The 22,619-nt window shown below is 45.1% G+C and overlaps 1 protein-coding gene across 2 annotated transcripts in view; it reads right to left on the bottom strand.

Moving 5' to 3' along the window:
* The window catches only part of COLGALT2 (collagen beta(1-O)galactosyltransferase 2), a 59,993-nt gene that overhangs the window by 20,291 nt on the left and 17,083 nt on the right, over positions 1-22,619 (bottom strand). The gene's annotated exons all lie outside the window — the stretch shown is intronic.

The following is a 22,619-nucleotide window of genomic DNA, read 5'->3' as shown; positions in this document are numbered from 1 at the left end:
AGATTTTGCTCTGCTTGGCTGTATCGCCCTGCAAGCCCACCACGTAAGCTGTACAGCCCGGCTGCGAGCAGGCGGCTGCGCTGCCTCACACCACAGCCCAGGAACCCCTCACACCAGGACCAGGGGCTCTGCTAAGACACTGAGAAGAGCCCCTGCCAACATGCTGCTAGCAGAGGGAAGGATCAGGTCACACGCTGCTCTACAGCATCATAATTAGGCCTAGAAAGCCACTTGACTCCAATTTGCAACCTGCACAGCCCCTCTCACTGCCCTGTGTATGGTCGAGCTGAGCACAGAGGCAGCAGGAGAAGTCATGGATGCTCAACACACACCAGGAGCAGCACCAGACCTCCTTCCCCCCACTCTGCTATAGCCAGCAAGGCTGAGGCTCCCAGAGAGGCAGCTTGCCTTCTTACCACTTCCCAACACAGAGCTTACAAGTTTGTGAAAACATGCGGAAAAGCTTGATGCAGATGCTACATTCCATTAAAACACTGCAACAGCACTCAAACAATGGGATGGGAGAAACCCGCCTGCTTTCTCTCTGGCCTCTGGATCCTCCCCGAAAGCAGCATCTGAAGAATGTTTTTTTCCTCAGGGTTGAATAGTATAGCTGCACAAACTGGAACAGGATGCACAGATCCACATCTCTGACAGTAATCACATGGAAGCATCCCCAAAGGAGCCACAAGCTCATCTCTGCCTGGGATCCTCACGCCCCTGGGTCACAGAAAAAGCGATCCAAGACACATCCCAGCTGCTCCTTTCCAGCACGTGTTTCCCTGGGATTACAACTTTGCACATCCAACACCTGGCTGCTCACGTGGTCACAGCAGATCCCACAGCAAATTCCCTGAAGTGGAAGGGCTGCTCGATTTTCCTGGCCAGAAGGCAGGAAAGCACACACAGCTCTGTAGTAGGACACGGCTTGTGCAGCCACAGCTCAGCAAGCTCCACTGAGAATTTACAACCCCTTTATATTCCTCTGGGAGTATATGTACTCCCAAAAGGTCCCGTGGAGAGACAGCAAAGATGGTGTGAAACATGGCCGTAAGAGGAGGGCACTGGAAGGCCATGCTAAGCCCCCATCAACTGCTATAAATTGCCTATTTTGTCCTGCAGCTCCGAGACCCAAAGGCACTTCCCATAGCACCCTCCACCCTACTTAAAGCCAGAGATACATGTGGTTAGAGGAGGGCACACTGAAGGTAAAAGGGGGCACATCAAGCCCTAAAGCTACTCCAAGCTATTTCAGGAAAACACCTGACCCCCAAGTCATCATATAATCCTCTGACGAGCATCAGGGCATGAACTCTTCCTCGTTCATACAACTAGAAAATATCATTCCTGCAGGGTTTACCCTGATTTAAATTTTAAAAGACTCAAGAATTCAGATTTTAAGTTTATTTATAACCAGAACACCACAACCACTTAAGGACAGGAAGCTTATTTGTTGAATATTTATTCTTGCCTACTAAAACAATAAAAAATGAAAGTTCAGCAAGCGAAGAGAGGCTGGTTTCTTTGTTATTAAATGCTCTCTACGACACAGCAAGGCTGGGTTTAGTCATAACTTCAGGGTTTGCTCTTGACCAAGGCCCTGCGTCAGACTGCACTGTAGATGTAGTTTGCAAGGACATTTAACCAGACTAAAACAGTCATAGTGCTGACTTTGTAGAACACACTAAGTCAGGCTTGCTCCATGTGTTTTACACATTGCAGCTCATCCACTCAAGCCCCTGTTTCAGCACACTTGTTTGGGCCTCCCACAGCCACTGCACCTTTCACTAGTCTTGTTCTGCTTTCCTCCCACACCCCAGCTGCACAGTAAACAAGAGCTCCAAAATTCCTAAAATACCAGAGAACCAAGAAAACTGCTTTATGTTCGTGGTCATCGCTGGAGTTGCAACAGCACCTAGTACATAGCAGGACCACACTGCAGAGAGGCATCACACAAACCAGGCGAAGATGATGGTGACAATCCATCTCATGTCACAATCTTTGCCGGGTCCAGGCAAGTCTTAAGCGCACAATTCCCAGTCAGGCCCACGTGCCTGTTTCCCTCAACAAGCCTCATCCCAGTCCTTCTAACCTCACATAAGATCGGCAGGGTCATGTGGAGGGGTTTGCTATGGTCTGGGGAGGGAAAGGGGAAGCTTCAGCTGTGTGCGTGTCAAATTGGTCTCAGCATTGTGCTGGCTGCTCCCTGGCCTCAGTCAGGAGATTTTTCTCCATCCAGCTTTGCGCACACACAAGCCAAAAATGTATTAGTGGAGGAGCTGTTTGCAGGGATGTGCAATGGAAAACCAAAGTTCACAAATGAAACACAGTTTCCATGATAAAAAAAGTAAAAAACAGAGTCATTCAACCTCAGAGAAAGTTAGTGACATGACAGAAGGCTGTTTCCTCAATCACTGAGAGTTGCTCCACAAAGCCCAAAACTTCGACTAGCAGAAGAAACCTTAAAATTGAAACACAGTGGCTGACAGAGCTACTACAGCTCTGCCCTCAAAAGCTAGCTGCCCTCACTGGCTAGCCCTTCTTTGCTTCCCCAGGCAAGGCAAGGGGGCTGAAGGATGCTCCTCCTCTCACGCCTTTGTCCAGTTCCTGTAAGGTCAGACCACACAAGTTTTACTGCACGGACACACCGCCATCCTGAGAGAAGGCCAGAGCACACTGAAGACTGCTGCTATCTGATCTTGCCCTTTGCTGCCAATGGCTGCCTAGGGATAGAGCTTCCCAACAGTCAGTCAGACCCCCCAACACCTTTGGTTCTCCATCCTGCTCCTGGAATTGGCAAAACTCCCCCCCAGGAGACCGCAACACCTAGCATCTTCCAGACAGAAGTGAGACACATGAATGGCTGCCTGGAGGAATCTTTAGATCCACCCACCGACAGGCTAAGGAAAGTAAGAAAACTGCTAGAAGAAAAATGGCATTTTACTGCCCAGGCTGTAATGGCATTATGTGGAAGGTAAATTCACATCCCAATAGACCTGCAGACATTGATGAGACAAAGCTCTGGCACAAAAAAAGGACTGCTGCCTCCAGGACTATTCAACCAGAAGCATTTCTAAGCCCAAAAGTTCTCGAAGGCAATAAAGTTTGTCACACCCTGGATGAAACATGCCCTATGACTAGCAATTTGGCAAACCTTTGTTTTTCCAGCTTTGAGCCTCAAAAAACAACCCCAACCAAAAAAAAAACCCAAACAACCCAAGCTATTCCCAAAAGCAGGTATCACTATTAGTTTCAGAACAATCCATGTTTAAGATCAAACAAAATCAGCAAGTACTCCTACTGTAGTATCTGAAGCAGTCCATCTATCCCCCCAGAAAAAACATAGCAGCTATGGTGTCTGCAACACCACCATATGGAAAAACAGGCACTTTTTTCCCCCCCTCTATTTTTTTTTAAATAACAACCCCTACACAAGAAAAACAGGCAAATAAAAATGTGAGGAGGACTTCCCACTGGCAGCCAGAGCTCCTCAAGCCATAAGAGGCACGTCAGGATATTTCCTGTTACAAGCACTTCTTCTGTAATAGACAGTTTGTAGGACTTCAAGAAGCGAGTATACAGTTAAAACTCCAGTGCTCTAACTCAGATTGACAGATCAGTTGGACCCTGTCCATTTTTAATCCATTTTTCGAGATGCTAAGGCCATCTCTGCTACAGATCTCACCACCACCACCACTGATGGTCTGTTGCCCATGGTGCACAGTTCTGGAAAACTGACCATCCTTTCCCTCGGTGATGCCAGTCAGGAAGGGTTAAGACACACGGACAGAGCAGCCAGCACTTGTGCCACATCTGGTACAGTGAGGCAAGGCCACGCGATGAGACTGTTCGTGTGATAAACCGAGGGCAAGTTGGCATCAAAGACACTGTGCTGTGAGCATCCTGTGCTAGCTTCTCTTGGAAAATACAGGAGGTGAGGTAAAGCAGCACCTCCAATACCTGCAGAAAAGCAATTTCAGACTGCCCAAAGTCCTCCTACAACAGCGCTGGGGGAGAGGGGCAGCACTGGCCAACAAGTCTTCTCGGCATGCCCTGCGAGTAAATTGGATGGTGAAAGCACACCACGTAAGAGATGTTATCACCTCTCCACACTTGCCTGTCCTGGAAAAGTTTACCACATCCTCTGATCATTACTGGTCCATGGTATGGACTTGATAAGGTGAGGAGAGTGGATCACCTTAACCCAGCTCCACTTAGCTCCCCAAGAACACACCTTTGCAGTCCACATGGCCCTTAGACTAAGGCAGTGTCCAGATCTATTTTTCTTTTTGTGTATTTTTGGAAAGCATGTTGGTGAGCACAGTACTATTATTTGAGCTTGGGTCTATCAGCATTATTCTTGGCACAGTGTCAAGTCCAAATCACATTTGAGTGGATCAGTTTGAAACATTTCTGCAGTCAAGACAAAGCAGAAGCTACAAGAAGATGTGCTAAGTGCAAGGCTACAGGAAAAGCAGAGATGAGCTGGCTAGCCAGGAGTACAGTTCTTACTCATTCTCCAGTGTCTCCTCATCTCCATGGCTCTCTGCTAGATTTGCTCATGCTCATTAACGTCTTTCTTTACCAAGGGGGCTCCAAACCAGACACGGTATTCCAGATGTGATCAAACAAGTGCCTAGCAGAGGGGAACAACCCCTCGCCTTGATCTCCTGACTTACTTCTGTTCACACTGCCCAGGATGCAGTTGACCTTTGCTACCAAGGCACACCATGGCCCACATTCAGGCTGCTGGCCACCAGAGCTCCACAGGACCCCCAATGCCTTTTCAGAAGAGCTGCTCCTCAGCCTGCATCACTGCAAAGGGCTCTTCCTTCCCAGGCACAGGATCTGATGAAGGTCAAGAGATTCCTCGCAGGCAACTCTCAACTCAAAGCCCACACACTCTGCAACTAGTAATGCAGGCAGGAGATAAAAAGCATGTTTCTCTCACAAGGTTACATCAGTCATGTCTGCACCAAAAAGGAGGCAGCTTCACGTTCAAGAGCTGATTAACAATTTTAAGAATTTAATTAAAGAAAAAAGGTCTCCTGCAAGATTTACAACCAAAAGCCTGTACGACACAGCCAGGAAAGACTAGCGGAGTGACAAGGAAAAAAATCTAAATTCCTGACACATTTCAGGAAAGAAAGTTTAATAAATTAAACTGGAAGAGACCTCCAGATGGACACTCCTGTTCCAGTAACACGGCAGCTTTTTTCCACTCATATTTAAATCCATTTCCAATAAACAGAAACTAAATTTTAGAAAAGTTTGAGTAAGAATGTTCATATAGGGTCTTATGTCGGCGTAAGTATAACCACTCCAATATTTACTTTGGCTTTAGCCAGCAGTTTTACCATGGACACAAGCCCTCATTGTCCTTGCTCAAAGCACCCCCTCCCAAAAAAACTCAAGTACCACAAATAGTGGAAAAGTAAGCGCAACATTAAGCGCCTACTGTTTTAATTAAGTAACATGTGAGTAGCAGTGTATGAGGAAAACTGTTCCTCTTACAAACTGCTCATATTTTTAGCCTGATAATGTCTCCTCAAGTTACGTTTGCAAGCGGGAGTTAATTTAGGCTTTGATGGTTACCCTCATCTTTTCCTCCCCCAAAAAGGAAGGGGAAAACAAACAAACAAACAAAATCACCCTTTTTCACATCCCAGTTTGCTCCCCTGAGCTATTTACGGTCTACTTACCTCAGGCACTGGGTCAGAGGAGAAAATTTTCACTTCACCATCTGTATAGGAAAAGTACTACAGGACAAAACCAACACTGTGTGCCTCTGGTTTGTCAGAGTACAGCTCACATTGTAACACAAGTTGTGGGAAACTCTATGGCCAGGGCCCTGCACTGATTTCCCTCCCGAATTTAACACGTACCAACGCTTCCCTCTGGCAAACAGGGAGGGAAGGAGGGAGGGTGGGCTTCGAACAGCGGTAAGCACTTCATGCTCAACAAGTGTATACTGCAAAGCACAGTCAGAACCAGGGGCAGCCAGCTTTCAAAAGCAAGATCTATAAGGAAAATCTTTTCCCTTTCTGTCAATGTTTCAAAGACTTGAAGAGGGTGTTGGATTCTCCCTTTACTGCTATGAGAGCCAACTCAGACAGCCAGGTTCAAGCGGGCCCTTCCCATCGCGCCACCAAGCACATACCACAGATGACAACGGTCAGAAGGCTGCTGATGGTTGGGGCTGCACTGACAATGGCTCACACGAAGAGGGTGTCCATGGCTTTCCAGGGCTCCTGCAGCTTCTGCACGCTGCAGGATTGAATTGGGCCTGTAACCAAGTCCCAGGAAAACTCAAGAGATACGTATTTTAGCAGTCTCCCTTGCTTCCTCTCTGCATGCAGCCAGGGATTCAATTTACCCCCAAGGCTTGCTATGGGGTATAGTCCAATATTGAGTTCCACTGAAACAAGAGCCGCAGGTTGGCCACATGCCCTAAACCCACAGGTTGTCCTCCAAAGCAAAGTCCAAAGTCAATGGAAAACCCGTTAGAAGATCACTCCTAATAACTGTAACATAGAAACTGGTGACAAAAGCGCCAGTAGCTCACCTTGGCCATCTTCCACAGAACAGAGCAGCAATAAAGCATTCAGTCTCAAAACAAACGGTGGTGGAGGAAGCATATTTCTGTATGCCATGTTCTACAACTTGTGCCGACAGAGGTGCCCATACACTCAGGCTGGACCTAGAACCCCTCCATGTTCTCACACATTTGAGGCAGTGAGACAGAGCAGGAGCCTCATCTTTCCTGTTTTGTTAGAGATAAGACAGATGCAAGGGGGATATGGCAGTTCAGGCCCAGCTCTCTTGCTGTTTGCTGAGCAAGGCCACTTAACCTGCTACCTTCCAGCCTATTACGAAATGCTGAATTCTACAGTTATTCCTAAGGAAGTAACCTCCCACAAACAAAAACCCTCAACAGGAATTTGGCTAGTCTGGGCTCTCTAGAGAAGCCTTGGAGACAGCAGAGTGCTGTCACCGAATGGCTCGGTCTGAGCCAGCAGAGCTGCATCCCCCCTCCTGTATAAGGGCTATAGCCAAAGGTGGTCCCACCAGATGCTTTGAGAGGGGAAAGCTCAGCCCTTGTGGCAGGACTCAGACTATTCATGGCAACCTTCTGCCCCAAGGTAGCAGCCGTAGGGTACCGCACAGAGAACTCCCTCCATGCTCTGGGGAAACACCAGAAACTTCAAACCCCAGAGCATTAGAAAAGCCACCCTATTTCATTCAGCACTGGCCACTACTCACAAGTTGCTACAATGTTTTCTACCACAGCACTAATGATACACAATGAACAGAGCACACAGTATGTGAATTTTAACAGCTTAAGTTGAACTAAACAGAACATAGGGCAGACAGCCAAGTACTTACTTCTAGCTTTGTATGGCTTGCTACAGGCCCCCAAATTGTTTGGATCCAACAGCAAAAGCCTTCAGCTTTCAGTCACTTTGGGCAGCTCAAAGAGCTCCCTGGTCTGAGCTGAGAACTGAGCTCAGTGTCACACAGGCTACCCTGACTGATGACTGTGCTTATTCTGGGTGTGAATTCAGCCCTGCCAAAAATAACTGAAAAAAAAAAAATAATCCAGCAATGGAGTCTTAATATGAGTCAAATACAAATTTGGATTTAGATTTCCCAAAACAAGCGATAAATAAAGTAACAGACGAGTCACTTCTCCCTGCCTTCTTGTTTGAATGCTGCCAGACTTAGAAAACCAATTCAAAATATAAAAACCACCAAACTGGCAGTTTCCACTGTGAACCAGTGGTGAATTACCTTGACTAGGAAACAGTGCAGCTGGGAGAGGGTACAGATCCTAAAAGGAAGAAAAAAATTTCAAAACAAGACAGAGGCAAAACACTTGTGAAACCCAGTGAGAGGGAGGGTCCCAAGGCAGCGGAGAACTACCAGAGAGCAGCTGCACCATTACAACAGCCTGAGACAAAGCTTTCCTGCTATGGCTCTATCACCGTTCCCCTGAGGGCCACAGCACACCACCCATCCCAAAGCAGCTGGCTTTTACAGCCCCTAGCATGGCTTGATGCACAACTCAAGAGCTGTTCAGCACCCAGTTGGGCAGTACAGCCCCATTCCCCAAATGCCAGCGTTTTGTTTCAGCTGTGAAAACACCCTTCTTTACCACAAAGGAGCAAGTGGAGCTGTTACTGTCAACTACTTCATGTTCTCCTGCTCACAATCTTCTCCAAAATATGCAGCAAACCAAGCAGGGTTCACTATATCTTTTCAAGCGTTCCCCCTTCAACTGGCAGGTACGGCTCTTGCTCACCCACCATGGAGTAGATTCAGCTAATAAACAATTTTCTCTTCATCTGAAACACTCTCACTTTGAGATAACTGTGCTGCTCCCTGGACTGCCAGCCCTACCTTGCATCTATTAATCCAAGATTTCATACCTCAAATCTCACAGGTGTCAGTAGGACCAGGAGATAACACATCAGCAGCCTCACCAAGCTAGCTCACAGCAATGCAGTTCAGAGACTGTATACAGATTTAAACCTTTCACGCCAACACTGATTTTAGCACAATTATGCTCACACACTTCATTAATAAGGCCTGAACATTCAGGCCAAAGTTCAAATAACTGTTCAAGCATTTAAACAAGTTGCTAAAATGTCAACGTATGTGTAAGACTTTTTGGCTTCATAGGGACTTGGCGTTTGTTCTAAGGTTTTCCTTAATTAAGGACAGGCTTTTGGAAGCATCTTCTTTTGGGTTTTAATGATTTTAACTTGGTCTCCAAGGTGTCAGCTCCCAGCAGAAAGGTGGCCTGAGCCATGATCAGTGGCAGGGAGTTGTGTGGGAGCACAGAGCCAGTAACAAGAGCAGCGACACTCTCCAGGCTGGGCAGCTGTACAAGAACAGGACCTCACAGTACAGGAATGCAACAAATATCTCTTCTCTAACTCTTTCCCCATGCCCTTCAGCAGCTTGTGGATAATAGATTTTGCTGGCAACAGCAGTAATTTTAAAACCTTCAATGATCTTCCAAGCCCAAGTGAGAGAATGATTCACAGATGTATGTAAGTGTGTACATTCGTACACACCAGGGTCTTCACTCTTTCCACACTACCTCAGGAAATCTCTCTTTCTGGTGTCTCATCTCCAAGATCCTCAGGCTGTCTCCAATAGTACAGTGCCACAAGAGGTATGTGCTTACGCCCGGTGGGCACAGACACAATGGGGGGACCAACATCTCCCCAGAAAAGCCATCAGGCTAGGGCTGCTTATGGCTGTCTCATGCCAGTAGTCAAAAATCCACGTTTAACAGCTTCTCTGGCATCCATGCAAGGGGAATTCTCTTGCAGTGCAGAGGAGGTTCCTGCTGTTTCAACCCCAAGTCCTCACTTTGTCTTGCTTAAACTCCCCGTGGTTGCCCTGCTGCAGAAAAAGCTTTAAAAGAAACAAAAAACCATCTGCATCTGGCCTTGTGAATATTTCCAAGCAGACTTGGCTTCAAGGGAACAACTCCCCTAAGGAAAGCCCGGGAAATCTCATACGCACAGGATCAGGGCTGTGACTAGCCTCTGAAATCAATTTGCTCAAATGAGGAATTAATTGTGACAGTACTGTAACTTCTAAAGGGATAGCTTGTTCCCACCGATGCTAATTGAGACAACAGCTAATGCAGCTGTTCAAAATTAATGTAAGCATGTAAGCCACTGGGAAGGAGCACTGGTATTTAGAAATATTCTTGGCTCTAGTAACTAAAAATGGATGGGTTTTAAAGGGCAGAGTCTGCTCAAATTTAGGTGTCCAGTACCACTGATTTTTTCAATGGGCACACTGAACATGGGCCCGTACCACATTACCGAAGGTCCCCCCAAAAAGAAAAAAAAAAAATAATCTGAAAGGCTTTCAGTCTCTTTACCAAGCTTGCAGAAGAATGAGTGCAAGGTTCCCGCAGTCTGCCTTGCCTCCACTAAGAAGATTCAGATCACAGACCACTAGACACCCAGTATTGGAGAGAAAAGCAGACTCAAGTCATTCCACTGAGCGGCCTCCTTTTTTAGTTTAGGGTGGGTTTGGGGTTTTTTTCTTTTTTTTCCTTTTCCCCCAAAAGTTATAACCATGCCCTACAACTCTCAGTAAGTACACAGTGCCTGCCTCCCAGCCCCCTACCCTGCAATGACAGCTTTCATCTGGAGATATATCTTACACTTCTGACAGTTCTACATACACAATATTGAGATTTTCAGAACTTAAGAGTAGGTTTTGCGACACCCCACGATAGAAAACCTAATACCTCTCTGTATCTCCCTTTACCTTCCCCACCTTTCCCTGAAACTCACCTCCTTTCCAAACTTACATTAAAGGTCAAAAGCTTGATGTTATTTATTACTGCAAACCAAGCTGACTCTTTTGCTGACATACTGTAATACTGGTATGGATCAACACACTCTTCCTTCAAAGCAGTCAATGGATAACGGAGTAGTTGTTTCAGGATTACACCAATAAGACAGGTATGCTCCATTCTTCCAAAGTGTTTAAGAATGTACCTTTCCAGGCAAGACATTTTTAGGAACTCTTGACTTAAAATATGAAATATTAGTTCCTTTGCATTATGAATAGATTTTCATTCTAATCATATCATACAAGATTTAATCAAAGTCATTTTAACACACATAGAAGCACTTTTTATTGTAATCCAAATACTGTACAACTAAATGGTTGCAAATAAAAGTGATTTTTCATCACTTGTCTAGTGCAGGCTGACAGAAACTTTGTAAGACAATAGGAAATGGAAACAGAGTATTTTAAATCATGTCACTGATTAGGAGTTCAAGCAGCAATAAGAAATACATCAAACTAATTCTGGAGCAAAGGAAAACTCATTTTTTTTACCAGTCAAGAATCTGGTCTGTGATCTGAAAACCAACAGGATGTTTTTCCATGACACTAAAGTGAGATTTACACAATAATTGACCCTTTCATGTGAAAGCTTTGCTGATATGCAACAATAAAGACATTCTTCCCAAAGGTTTTTAGCCAGCTTTTCTTTGAGGCCATAGGAAATATAAAATAGGAACACAGTGATTTGCATCTCAAACTGGAACAAGACCGCTGAGGAACCCAAGGAGTGCTAGTTCTGTGAGATGAAACCCAAATCCAGCATTTGGGGAAGACTTGCTTCAAAGCAGGGAAGAACTGCAAGGAAGTCTAAGAAAAGGCGAAGTTCTTCCTACAAGCAAAGTAGAAAAGGATGCTTGGCTATCCAGAAAGATTTTGCCTCTGGAAAAAGAAAAGTAGCTACGTTTAGAAGAGCAGGAGATGCTCAAAGTTAAGTAGTCACTGAAAATCACTGGTTATTTCATATTCTCACATCAGGCTCCCTGGAACTCCCAACCTCTATTGATATAGTGAAAAACCTAAAACTCTGCTGCAGACAGAAGCTGCACAGGTAACAGAAACATTAACACCGAAGAAAGAGCAAAAGGTGGGAGCTCAGCACTCTGAGAAGGGACAGTTAGTACTGATACAGATGAGCCCAACAGGAATGTAAATAAGGAGCCTTCTGATGAGGATGTGCTAACTGCTAAAAGAAAACAAACTAGGGTAAAATAATTGTGGTAGTAGTAGATCAGCGACCTCCTACTCAGCTGGCCCCCACACCAAAGAGGGTGGATCCTCGCTCGGGGTTCACGCTGGTATAGATTAAAACCAGCCCAGTGGGCACATATTAGCTTGGCATGTTTAGAGTAGACAATAAGGAAGGGCTAATCGTTAGCTAGCAGATGTTATATGCTTGAACAAAAGTTAGATAATGGATGACGTATAAAGAACTCTAGTAGAGAACAGAAACTAAACAACAAAGACTGCTAACGTATGCAAAGATAAACAGGAACTTTAGGTAACTGCTCAAGAAGGTGAAAAGTACATCCTGAAGAGGCGCCAGAGGGAGGAGATTCTGAATTTTCAGAAACCTTATGTATACACATGACTTTGTATAATAAATACCCATCTGCTTGTTGAAACGGTGTGCAAGTTAGGAGTGATCCCCCTTGCACCCGGCGTCGCAATAAACATACCTGCTTTGTAACTCTCCTCAAGCTGTAGAGTTCCATTCTGCACGTCACTATAACCAGCCTAATGCAAACGTCCCTGAAATACACAGATTTCTTTCACCTGCAGTGACCTTCAAAGTACAGCTCACCAGCCTTCTGATGTTTGAGGAAAGCCATTCATTCTCTTCAGTAATTTACAATTTTCATTTGTCTTTCCAAAAGTACAGGCTTTCCCTTCAAGAAGCTATGCAGGTGGAGCGTAAGTAATAAAGCCACGTCAGTAAGTCACAGGGCTGCATTTTCAAATCAGACTTTGTCCTATTGAAGGCACAAGCATAAACTCAGTGTAACCAAATCACTGGGACTCCCACTAGCACATGAAACAGGACCGGCCGGTTGGACAAAGACGAGCTGTGCTGTGTTAAGTGCTCTCAGCATCCTGCAGACTTCCTGCAAGTGACACGGGCTTCAAACTGATAGTCCATCGGGGCAAGGAACACACTCGAGCAAGAATAAATGAAAGAGCTATCGGGCAAACATGATGATGAGTGTCCCTGATGCCCCTGAACTCAAGAACACACCTCCCATCACTTGGTCAACGTCTAGCCTGGTTTAAATAAACCCAGGCTGCTCTACAGCAGTCACTACCTTTTGTTAGCAGCCTTTCAACAAGACCCCCGTGCAAACCAGGCAATAGAGCTGCCACCCCACATTTGAAGTCAGCTCTGCATTCAGGGTTGATTTCCATCCAGATCCTGTGCCTCTCCGGTGGACCAGGAATTCCTTCGCTGCTGCTGCGGGCTGAACAGGACTGTCAACAGGACAACAGCACTAAGCCCTCAAACCCAGTCTCCCACAAGTTACTACCTGCCTACATACTCAGGTGCTCAGAGACAGCACAAAGAAAACCTCAACAGTAAAACATTTCACGTATGTGCGGCAATTTCTGAAAAATGCAGCACAAATACTAGGAGCTATCTTCCAGTTCAGTAGGTTGGGAAGACTTTGGGGATTCAGGTACACATTCACTGAGCCACAGCTTGCAAAACACCACCTCTGTAGGCTTTTGGACAGTAGCTGTGTTACAGCACTCTGTACTAAACCTGCACAGCTTACTGGCAGACCTCGTGCTTTTCCACAGTCTGGTGCTCACACCTCCTGAGAAGGCTCCCTCTATCAACATCTGCACAGAGCTAGAAAAACTCCGTATGCCCCATGGGGATATATCCATTCCACCAGAAGCAACAATCTGTCTTTGCCCACAAAGGCTTGGAAAAGGGGAGTTACAGGAAGAAGTCTGGACTCAGCCATCATCCCAAGTTCAGGACTGCCAGAGGACTGCAGCTTCGCTGAAGAGTCTCCCGGGGCAATTCCAGGAATGACAAGAAGTATCCCATCAACTTCCAGAGGGCTGGGATTTTTTCTTAGCGTTCCTGGGGGATGCAGGCCAACAAGCCCAGTGCAAAATGTTTTATTTCTGTTGCACCATCCTATGGAAGTGTCTAATCATGAAAGACACCAAGACAGAGTGAAGGACAATCAGTGTTTTGATGAAGAACTCTTAGCCTTTTGCACTACCTGCCCTCCAACAGAGGAGGGCCAGCCCCCAGCTCCTCCGTCTGGTCTGCTGGCAGTGTATACACTGGTGTTCACTTACACCTCCCCTGTTCCAGCTCCGTGTGGCTCACTTGCAGCGTAGCTGTTGAGAGAAATTAACTTGGCCGAGCCTACACTACAAATAAATCCTCTGGCCAATTTGCACTCAGAAATATGACTCTGCACTTCTCCTTCATAAAAGGGCTTACTGTCTGGGCACGGAGAGGGCTGCGGCAGGAGCATGTACCAGATGAATAGATCATTAGAGACACACAGAGAAATCCCAGCACTGCTGTCAAAGCGCAGGGTATTGTCAAACGCCCAGCTCACTCTTTGCCATGCTCTCACACAGAGTTTTGTCAGGTTTGAAGGTTTTGACCCCGAGACAGAAGCTCCAGGCTTGCCTCATACAGGCAAAAGCAGTTGTGAGAATTTAAGTTTTTCCTCATTGCTTAATGCATGTGAATCTCTTTCCACCACTATGATCTGCAATGCTACCACCAGAAGTGGATGATACAGAATACAAAGACAAATCTAAACCCAGCCAGAAAAGGTAATTCCTTCCCTACTCCTGGAGCAGATCAGTCTCAGGTATGTGGGTCTGTTCTACCAGGTATCAGACTTACAGAAGCAGACAAAGTTAGCAAGGCTTTTTCAAAGGAATTTAACTTCAGGATGGCTTGGAAACAGCTGTTTTCAAACTGTGATCAGCAGGTATCTGTGGAGTATTTCTAGTTTGTTTGTGAAAGGTAACTTTAAAAAAAACCCGTATCATACACAAGTCAAAGTTTGCTACGCAGGCATCTGCATTCCCACTGGAAAAATGTGTTTTGGTTTATGCTCAGCTGACAGAATACCATTCCCCTTTCACTTGTGCTAGAAGGATCAGCACCACTGCCCTCATCAGAACCCATGCCAGCTAAAATTTTACCGCGGGACCCCCAGCACAATCTCAGCAGGCAGCACAATCAGCCACCTGTGCATCTGGAACCTCACATGATTTTTGACGCCAATAATGACTTGCATTCATTTGTACAGTGCAAGAATACGAGAACAAGGCTGGCACAGGCACATAATAAACACTCCTGATTTCCTGGGAGGGCTGTGAATTACTGGGTGCCTACAGGCAAACTGGGAAAGTGTAAGGATGATAAAACCCCAGGTGCTAATAACATTTAGGACAGACACAAAGGAATAGAAACAGAAGCAAAGATCTTGACTGCTTCTTCTACAGCCTCTGAACAACCAAGTCAGCATCCTTTGGGATGGAAAGTGTTAACAGAATCTGCTTTTAAAATATAGCTAGGAAGAACAGCAAGTAAAAGTCAACCAGGGACCTGTAACAAACTCTGTGTGAGGAGAGTTGCCATGTTTTTCGTCTTGTACTTCACAAGGGATCCAGGCACTGGGCTAGATCACAAGCAACCCTGTAAGCAAGCCGCCTTCCTCCTGCTGCCAGAGCACCTCCTCCTCCACAGACCACAAAGCCTTAGAGCTGTCCTAAGGGGCAACCAACTCCAATGTTTCTGGAAGCACAACCTGTAAAAAAGGCCAGTGTCAAGTCTGCAAGCGAGGGAAATGTCTTCAGGCTATAAAAGCAAGGATAACATGTCAATTAAAGGCTTTGTCTAGAGCACAGCATGAAGCAAGGCAAGGAAGAGGATTGATCTCTTCATCACCAGGCTGTGCATAGCAGATCTTCACAATACATCCCAATACAATAATACAAGGAATTTGCATTATTTATTCCATTAACATTGCCATGTGCTGAGGCATGTTCTTAGCCACTCAGGTGCATGGCTCATGGGAAATGTCACAGCCCTCCAAAAAGTCACAGAGCTAACACCTCTCTCCACCAAAGGAAAAGAGTTTCTGCTTTTTAAAAAACTCCTGAATCTGATCCACAGCACCAAAAACAAGCGAAGAAACTTCAAAACACAATAGCAAAAATTAGCTGTGTACCAGATGCTCCTCGGAAGACTGAGGCATGAAATCCACCCAACACTATCTCCAGATTCCTCCAAAGATATCCAAGGTGTTTACAACAACTGTTGCTGATGGGAGCCACATGAAAGAAACTGAACACACAACTAAAAAATGATCATAAAACGTATATCCCAAGATGTTGCTGTTTACCATATGGTAAGGAAATGAAAGGATACGATGGGTGCAAGCCAGGACAATCTGTATTCAAGGCAAGGCATGTGCACTGGCTTTACAGTTGGCATTAACATTATGAAGAGCCATACAGAAAAGCTAATGCAGGAAAATAAAAAAAAAAAAACCAAAACCAAAACAAACAGTCGACATGGTTCCAACTGGTTAGTTACTGTCTCCGAATGATAACATAGCAAAAGGCTACAGAGCTTTCATCTCTGCAGCAGACAAGAGGTTTACTCAATCAGGAAGGTAACCACCAGAGGAGAAAGTTTGGGAGTCAGGTTGTGATTTTAGCTGTTATTCAGTAGCCACATGCAGATAAGCCTACATCTTTGATTATACTGGACTCACCACCCAGGCTTTAGGGACTTACTCATGCCACCTTCATGGACTTAGAACTAACTCAGCCTGCATTTCCAAGCATTTCAGTGACGCCATGAAGCTCAGAGTCCTTGCCACATCACATCTTCACTGCACTGTTATGCTAAGTTTGACATCTGGGGGCCTGACTTTCCCTCTATGACCATCTTCTGAACAGTTAGCAGATTCTTCTCTTCACCATGTGCACTAAACCTGGTCTCCACCACCACCCAACCACACAGAGGTTATACAAGGGGCCAGCCAGAGCTACGACATCGATGCAGTTTGGTCCACTAACACTTTAGCCAAAGGCTAAAGCACCCTAGTTAGTCACAGGGTCAGGAAGAAAAGACTTTTGCCTTTTCAGGGATTCTCAGAGCTTCAGAGAGCGCCCTTGAAAAGGAACACGGCCAGAAACATGCAAGTCATTTAGCTTCCTGTGTTGTGGGATCAAGGAATCAGGAATAAAAAAAAACAAACCAAAGCGTTAATGCCAGAGGTACAACCAGTCCTGCCCTCCCAGAATAACCCCTTAACAGTTTAATAGCCCAACCAATGCATAACACCCGTGAACCTACAATCAGTTAATCATATGCAGCATCTAATGATGTCAGACTATACATTTCTCTTGATCAACTGCAATTTCTCAGCAAACAAACACAGCAGGTTTCATTATACTCTCCCTGGCACAGGTTTCACTTCGCAAATTGATGCCAAATTTTGCTTTCCCCAACATTAAACTAAAGATTACAGTCATCAGCAAGTTATTTTAGAGTTAGACTTCGCTAAAGCCAGCACGGAACTTGAGACTTCATAATTCTGGCCTAACCTTTCTCAAGTAGCCAGTTACACTGGAAAACGGAGGTTCTCTGAATTGCATGGAATGGTACAGTGCTTCAAAATAAACGGATTATGTCATATTCATTGGCAAATGGCTGAAAATGTTTTAAACATAATTAAGTAGGAGATTAAAAACAACCACTGCAGCCAAGCAGGAAAAAAAATAATTCAACCTTTACATATGAAGTAGAGTTTTCCTAGTTGTCATCTGTAGCTTTGTCTGTCACATTTCAGATGAAGAAACAGTTGAAAAGATGACACTATCTCCTATGCTGAGAGGGTTCTGAATATGGGGAAGGAAAGAAAGCAACAAATCCCCCCACCCCACCCGTTTGTTAGCACAAAACAGTCCATTTATCGATTAAAATTTTCTGACTTTCTACCAGAGGCAGATTTCACAGTGTTCTTGCTTTGAATGGCTAAGTGTACTCATCTTCATCGTACCTCTGGGAAATGGGCACCGGATCAGACAGGTTAGAGGGCATGCCCATGCCCAGAGACCCCTGAAATCCACGGCAAAGCTCTGAACCTCCCTGAGCACCGCACTGAGGCAGTACTACAGCTTCATTTTACAGGGAGGGAAACAAAAGCAGAGAGATTAATGGATTTACTCAAGTCACAAAAAAGGAGTGGGTGTCAGGGCTGGGAATGATACAACAAGCCTACGCTCCTTCCAAAATACACACTGAAATAAACTACAGATACTCGGTTTCTGTAGAGCAGTTTACTTAACACATTCACAAAGTATTTGTCAGACTAGTGATAAATCTGTGGCCATGGCAATCTCGAGAACAACTTTTCCATGTTGCTTTTAAGAAACTCTCACAAGCTCAAAGGCAACATTTTTCTTCTTCACCAAGTATTTTGTCTTCATCACTGAAAAAAAAAGACCTGGGTTTTTGGAGATGTGGTTCTAGATATATTTTTTAAAGCACTGAAGCACCCTTACTGGGGGGGACAGAGGATGACAAACCAACCAACCCCACCAGAACCAAAACATCTCCAGGATGAGAAATACTTTGCAGATACTTTTAAGAAACAAGTGGATGAACTCTACCGAGGAGGCGAGGCCCACACCCCAGCCTCCACAGTGCTAAACATGACTTACTACTGTTGTAGTGTCTCAAAAGTAGACCCAAATCTGCCGAGTTCCTTGCTCAGCAGACTGCTTCCTTTGCTGACCTGGTGATCTCTCCCCAGTTCCAGCCTCGCAGGCAGAAGGGGGGCAGATATCAGAGGGCTGCGATTCTGAGTTGGTTTGCTAACTGCCTTCCATCTTTTTGCACTTTGAAGGGTGTGCTTCTAAGCAAGCTGTGAAATGACAGCTAAATCTCTGTTTTTCCTGCCTAACTCAGCACTCAGGTGGCAAAAACCCCCCATGTTTTCCTGTCATCTCACACAGGCAACAGCACAGAATAACATGGTGCTCTGAACAAACAGTACACCACCACATCACTTAAAAGGGCTATGTGCAAGCAAGGCATTTCTCTTTTAAATTCCAAATACTTCGGGTGAGCTAAGATTTCTGAGTCTGAATCTCCGTCATTTGTGATCTCACGTTTCACTCTCATATACAGGAATCCATATGGCTTCTCCTGCGGAGGGAGGCACAGGCACACATGTGCGGGACACATGGCTACCGTTTGGTGAACACACGTGACATACTACAGATGCCAGAGTCAGAACACATTTTCTCTTGGAAACGAATGACTCTGGACTCAGACTGATGGAAAACTGGTGGTATGCTGATGGCTGAATTAACTCTAAAGAGAAGAGAAAAAAACAGTGAGTTCTCCTTATTTCACTGATCTTGTAAGCTAATAGGTCTACAGCCTTCTGTAAGTAACACTGTGCATGTCTCGTCCCTAGCTGAGGAAAAGGGATCATGCAAACCAAGTGACATTTAAGCAAAGTATAGGATTGCTTCCATTACAGTATACAACGTTGCAATTCTCACTTCTGGCGGTCTGTCCTCTTTGCATGGGTTTCCGGAAGCATCACTGGAGAGGTGCAAAATTCAGGGAGAGCAGAGCACTGAAGGCTGCATCAGCAAGTGTGGGAAATAAATGTGGAGAAGAATGCAAATGCACAATTTATTTTAACTAAGTGACCACAAACACATGGTTTGAGGATAGCTAATTTTTTCCCCTTCATTGCCTGGAGAGAGGAAACAGGCACTTACTTAATCTCAGTAGCCACTTCCTAGTAAATTGACTGGGTAATTGGAAGCCCCATAAAATACACGTATGCCTTGTTTCTTCAGAGCGTGGTTCCTGACTAAACCATTTCCAATGGCAAAGATTCACAGCTTAGATGTTATCCATTGCACAGGGATGAAGTGCACAAAATGCAGTGCTTTCTAACCTCAGTGGAGAGACTCCCCCACACATCTGCAGGCATTACAGTTGCCTGTCCCAGCAGGAACACACTCTGACCCAAACAACCCTTGCACGCATGACAGCACTTGTCCGGCAGCATTCCCATGCCTGGACATTTGAGCTCCCCGGGACTCTGAGGCAATTTCAAAGACTGGAAAACTGGATTTTTGAATACCTGATAAATCCATCAAGGCATTGCTGTGGTAGGGATGAAAGAGCAGAGAAGAAAGTGACAGGTTTCAATGAACCCACAGTCCCTCAGCTGAGTGTGCAGCAAACCAATCCGAGGCTCTCCCTCTGCCAGTAACAACCATAATCCCAGTACTACATCAGGGAATAGCAGATACCATCCAACAACTGTTTTCTGGTTTACAAAACGTGTATCCACTTCATCTATAGTGACACAGGCTGTCTTCCAGAGACTAGGCTCTACATAGAGATGTGATGTATAAGGAGACAAACTGAAACCTAACTGCTATTTTAACTTATTTGCTGAAGCTATTAAGTTTCTTCGAAGTTATGTTCAAAGGTGTCCAACAGATCATTTATTCTGACCTATGACACACCACAGGTAAAGCATCACTTCATGTCCCCAAAACTAATGCAAAGATTTTAGCATCACCCGCTTGCCACAAAAAAAAAACCCCACAAACCACCAAGTCCTTTCTTTTTTTTCTGTTTTTCATCTGAAACGGTCTAAGGCCCTTTTTCAGAAGTCTTTCAAATAGAAAGAAATCAAGAGTTTCATCTGAAATCCATACAACAGTAGCAACGGCTGTGCAAGATCATCTGCAAGGCAAGAGCTGGTATGTCATAGAAGCAGCTGGCCACTAGAGGGATTTCTAAATAAATTAAATAAAGGTAATCGGTCAATTTCCTCATGGAAAAACTGAAAGCCTAGTTCTGTCTCATTTGAGAAATCATTCCCTTAAACATCTGCCAGCTTCTCAGCCACTGCCTGGGAGAACCGGCAGAGCAGATAGCAGGGTTCTGGAGCCCGCACGGCTGCTGCTGTTTTCAGTTAGCCTGTTTCTTGGGCTCCAGACCTACCCACCTGAGACGGGCGGCAGACACCCCGCAAACCATTCCAGCATAAACTATTTGGGCCCTGTAGGGTAGGACTTTTGTTTTAAAGTGTTTCATTAACCTCTTCAGATCACGTAACCTGATACAAGATCTAACAAGCTGAAATCTCAGTTTCTTTGGCTCCCTATTTGGCTTCTCCCAAGAATATTCTTAAACTTCCATGCCAGAGTTGGCACAGCTTTATAGCTCCATCTGTGTTGTCAGTTCAAGAGACCTGGAAGAAACATGCCTTTGTCGGTTCACTAGATCTGGAAGAAATACATCCTCCAGAGCAGAAAAGGCTGGAGTTTTGGTCCAGCTGTGTGCCCAAACTGTTATAACCAGATGTTTTTCTTTATTTGTGGCCGGTCCCAAAAGCTTATGTGTAGTAACCAACTTGGCCACGCATCCTGCAGCAGCAACAGGAGCTGGTCAGATCTGTCAGGCAGGCAATTACTGCTGTTAAATGTAATACGCAATTATTTTTCCTTAGTGATCTCACTCTATTAGAAAGATAAAAATAATTGAGAGAGACCTGAACCCCATTTCGCCTCAGCAAATCTCCTCTGTGGTACACCGAATTTGTGCTTGCTATCATTTGTGATTTAGATCCACCTGCTCTGCAGTGGTTGGGCAGTCTGCATTCAAATAAGGATGCAGCCTGTAATCCAAGTGCAGCTACAAACTATGCACCTTGCACCAGACGATACAGCAAACCTGAAGGTGATCGATGCTCTCCACAGGTAGCAGGATCAACCCAACACCATCACTCTGTTTTTTGCAATTTGTTGAGTGTAGGAAAGAAATTACTGTTTCCCTTAGCCCCAGCCTAGCTCTGAACACACAGTCCTCCCCCCTTAGACTTAACATGACATACATAAAGACAGGCTCATCCAAAAAGACAGATGCAGTGTTTATAGTCAAAGTTGCTGGAAACAACTGCTCCCCACTGATAGCAGCTTGAGTCTTGTTCTGCAAAACAGAGCTTCCTTCAAGGCTCAGGTATTAGGCAAAAAATCCTGGCAACACCCCTAGTTTGTATGAAGTCAGAGCAGAGTTCTGCCAGCAGACAGCTATGAGCTCACTAGTCTGAAATAACAACTCATTGACGAGGCTTCTGGTGGAAGCAACAACTAACTTGTTTGTGTGAGAAATAAAGCAAGGGGGGAAGTGAGTCTGTGATGAGAGTGATAAAATGTGTATCACCAGCCCACTCCATGACTTAGCAATGATAATTTGCATTTAAATGCTGCTTTAAATAAAAAAAATTAAAATCATAAATTAAGAGAAACTATTTAGCAACAGTGACATTTTCATATTCCAGTCACACACACTGAATTTATTTCAGATTACTGTTTTGAAAAATGAGTGTAACCAAAGTCTCTGACAGCCAGAGACGGAGGAAAAAAATATTTGAAGAGGTAAAAGACCCAAAAGTAATTATTATTCTCTGCTAACCTATTTAGAAGAGTCTGGGTAGGCTCCTCCAGAACCCTGAAGCCAGTCACCTCAGGGACAACTAAATGGAAACTCCATCCAGAACTTCCTACTGAAGAAGCACATATGATTTGGAGCAAACACCAGCAGCTTCCAGAAACTGATTTATGTGAGTCAAGTAAAACTAATGGTGTAAGACTGGGAAAAATGAGCATAGTGCTGGTCTCCTACTCTGTTGTTCCTCACTTGCTTATAAGAACTGGTTATGTTGGAGCCTCTTCCCCATGGTTACTAGGACTGCCCGCTTCATTTCAGGCCCAAGGAAATTTCGAGCCTTTTACTTTGTGAAGGAAACCTCAGGCCATACCAACCCCTGGCCGCCTCCTCATTTTGCCAGCTCTACAGAACGCTCTGGGGTCTAGAACCTTTGCACTCTCCATCCTCACCCCTAAAACAGATACAATCAGGGTACCCACCAACAACACAAAAAAGCATACAGCACTTGGCTCCTGTCGGCAACAGGACCCTTGCTAAACCTCCAGGACCTGAATAATCTGCTCGCACCTCAGCCTGCAGCAGCTTGAAACTCCCCAAACCTAACCCAGACCTAAGCTGTTCCATACAGCAAAAGAGAACAGAAGGAATTCACTTCTACCAACATCCCACCTCCACCTGCAGGCACTGAAAAAGACAGAACCAAGCCAAATTATAGAAGCTATAGAGTTGCACGCATGAACTCGAGTGA

This window comes from Falco peregrinus, chromosome 10 (genome assembly GCF_023634155.1).
Source record: "Falco peregrinus isolate bFalPer1 chromosome 10, bFalPer1.pri, whole genome shotgun sequence".
Taxonomy (NCBI): Eukaryota; Metazoa; Chordata; class Aves; order Falconiformes; family Falconidae; genus Falco; species Falco peregrinus.
This window is presented reverse-complemented; position numbering and strand designations above follow the sequence as displayed.